Consider the following 3,083-nt stretch of genomic DNA (forward strand, 5'->3'; position numbering starts at 1 on the left):
ATAAAGCAATGCCCAAAAGCTGCGCCAACTTCCGCGATTTGCGGACATCCGTACAACTGCCACGTGGCATCATTTTCGCGAATTGCGGGCCTGTCCGTACTGCAACGCCACGTCAGCATTTCCAGCCCGCGATTGCCAGAGAGTGTGTGTGTGTGTACTAGGCAGCCATGTCACAGGTTTGTGACACCTCCTCTCGAGACCAAGCAGCCAATGGATAGATCTCCTCGTAAACGAGCTCCTATCGTGTATCCCCCACCGAACGGGCACAGGGAGTGGGAGCAATCTCGAACTACCCGCATGCACGTAGTGGCTCAACACGGAGAGAAAGAGGAACGCTCGAGAGACAGAAAGGTATCGCTAGCAAAAATTGAGAGAGAGAGAGAGAGAGAGAGAGAGAGAGAGAGAGAGAGAGAGATGTTGATGGCTGAAAATGAGCCAATATAAAAGCTCCAGAGGGGCATTTAGGCCACTCAAGGGCATCTACATGGGCACCATGGTTGCTTTAAAGTTTATAGCCATAAATCCACACGAACTCTCATTAGATTAGAGGATACCCTATGGACCCTTAGTGCACAGGGGCATGTAGAGGCTCTAAAGGAGCATTTAGGCCACTCAAAGGCACCTACATGGGGACCATGGCAGCCGTGTGACTCTAGGGCCATAGGATCTCTCATTAAAATAGAGATCAATCTAATCTAACGAGACACCCTATGCCTCCAAGTCCATATGGTGGCCTAAGTGCCCTTATAGAACCTTTATGTTGGCACCCTATGGACCTAGGGCCACAGAGTGCCAAGGGAGAGGAGAGAGATAAACGTTGGTGGGTCTACATATATAGAGAAATAGCGAAATTGCCCTACCAAGCCAGAAAACCCCACAATTCTTAAAAAATGGGCAAAATGCTAATAAAGTATTATGTGTAGACATGATAGGGTATACACAGCGGAACGCATTTCAACCATTCATGAGTCAATAAATTCACAAGTTAATTCTTGAATCAAAAAATTTCATATACTCACATCAAATTCAACTAACACATATACAGGGTAATTCACGCTTTAGGCTTACCTAGGCATAGCCAACTGCCAATTTAGCACTCTCTCACTCTCTCTCTCTCTCTCAATTAATGTCTATTGAATGTGGGTGGAGAGTTTCTCTCTCGTCTCTTTGAATTAATGTCTATTGAATGTGGGTGGAGAGAGTTAATTCAAATGTCTATTGAATGTGGGTGGAGAGTTTCTCTCTCGTCTCTTTGAATTAATGTCTATTGAATGTGGGTGGAGAGAGTTAATTCAAAGAGAGAGAGAGAGAGAGAGAGAGAGAGAGAGAGAGAGAGTATTATGTCTGGGTGGTGACGCCTTGCTAGGGGCTGGGGACATGAGAGTCGGCACTGTTGGCAGCTAAAATTGATGCGTGCGAGAGAGAGAGAGAGAGAGAGAGAGAGAGATAAACGTTGGTGGGTCTACATATATAGAGAAATAGCGAAATTGCCCTACCGAGCCAGAAAACCCCACAATTCTTAAAAAATGGGCAAAATGTTAATTCAAAGAGACGAGAGAGAGAGAGAGAGAGAGAGAGAGAGAGAGAGAGTATTATGTCTGGGTGGTGACCCCTTGCTAGGGGCTGGGGACATGAAAGTCGGCACTGCTGGCAGCTAAAATTGATGCGTGCGAAGCCTCCTGGTCGCAGGGGCAGTGTAAATTACCCAAACGACCTTAGGACTAAGTTTTTTTTTCTAAACCCAATTTTTAGCCCATTTCGCCTACGGGAATTTCACCTAGTGACTGAAACGTTTCAACCGTTTTGGCCATTTCACGTTTCAACATGGTGTTTTACAGTTACTGTGGTTCTCTGAGGTACACACCCACCTTTTGCAAATATACCTCTTAAGCTCTCCTTTTACAGTAGTATTTCTACTTAGTTTCTTCTTTCTATTCCGACCATGTATCTGATGTGACTCTTTTATGGCCTTTAAAGGACGTTAATATACATTTCAATTCGTTTTCATCTCTCTCTCTCTCTCTCTCTCTCTCTCTCTCTCTCTCTCTCTCTCTGTCAAACTGTTGATGTTGAAATAAGATAAAATAGAAGGTTGTTTTGCTTACCAGAAATGGTAAATCTTCTTGTAGCCACCTCTAATTTCAGCGCTCCCCTTACCAGTGACCCAGTTGTAGTGGAGCTTGAGCCCTTTTGTACCAGCCTGCTCAGCAAGATTTACACCACACTTGCTAATCTGCACACCTTCTTCCATGGAAATAACTGCTCTTTCGGCAAGGCTCAAACCAGCTTTGCTCTCCTCCACTGCTTCCTTAATTGAGCCGCTCAGTGAACGGAGATCGCGTTGTGCACGTGACAGTATAAGCAACAGGATGCCTCCGCCGAGGGTTAGCAGAGTTTTCCCTACACCAAAGCCACGCTGTGGTGGTAATGGAGGAGGAGGAGGAGGAGGAAACGATGGTGTGAGCTCTCGGTTCTTCCTCCATTACTCTGTGTGTGACAATGAAGAATTAAAAATCATAAGAGAGCAAATATTAATTGACAAACATTTATAAATAGAACGTCGCGATTGCCCAACTTCATAACGTAGAAATCGGCTTTTCCATGGAATCCTTGAATGATCACTAGAAGAGCACAATAAGGGGAACCATCTTTTGAGTTTGGCCCGTGGTTAGCTCGGCCTCAAGTTCTCCACCCTGTGCATCGTAGTCAAAATCCATCTGCATGAAGAATTGGGGAACTGCATGGGTCAAGGATTAAAGTCAACGGCTTTCAAGCCGTTGACTTTGTCGTATGCCGTGCACAATTCATTTGAACTTTCGAGGTTTATGCCATAAAGATCAAGTACAAGTTCAATGACAGGTCTAGCTATGTTAGTCGAAGGTGGCCTTGGGGATCTTTCTGCTGTCGGAGCGGAAGGTTGCTCTGAAGACGTGGAGGCTCTATGGGGACATTTATTGAGAGTATGCCCTATTTGAAAAACATTCAAAGCATCGACATTCTTGTACCAGGGTTTCTCGTTGATGTTGTGTCAAACGAGGCCTTTGTGGTTGACTGTCACTAGAGTCCCGTAGGTTTGGTCGTTG

The 3,083-nt window shown here is 45.2% G+C and overlaps 1 pseudogene; it reads right to left on the minus strand.

Moving 5' to 3' along the window:
* Positions 1-2,101: 2,101 nt before the first annotated feature.
* LOC147462432 (uncharacterized) lies at positions 2,102-2,483 on the minus strand (annotated as a pseudogene).
* Between the last annotated feature and the right edge of the window lie 600 nt (positions 2,484-3,083).

This window comes from Adiantum capillus-veneris, chromosome 2, assembly GCF_014529385.1.
Source record: "Adiantum capillus-veneris isolate H3 chromosome 2, ASM1452938v2, whole genome shotgun sequence".
Classification (NCBI taxonomy): domain Eukaryota; kingdom Viridiplantae; phylum Streptophyta; class Polypodiopsida; order Polypodiales; family Pteridaceae; genus Adiantum; species Adiantum capillus-veneris.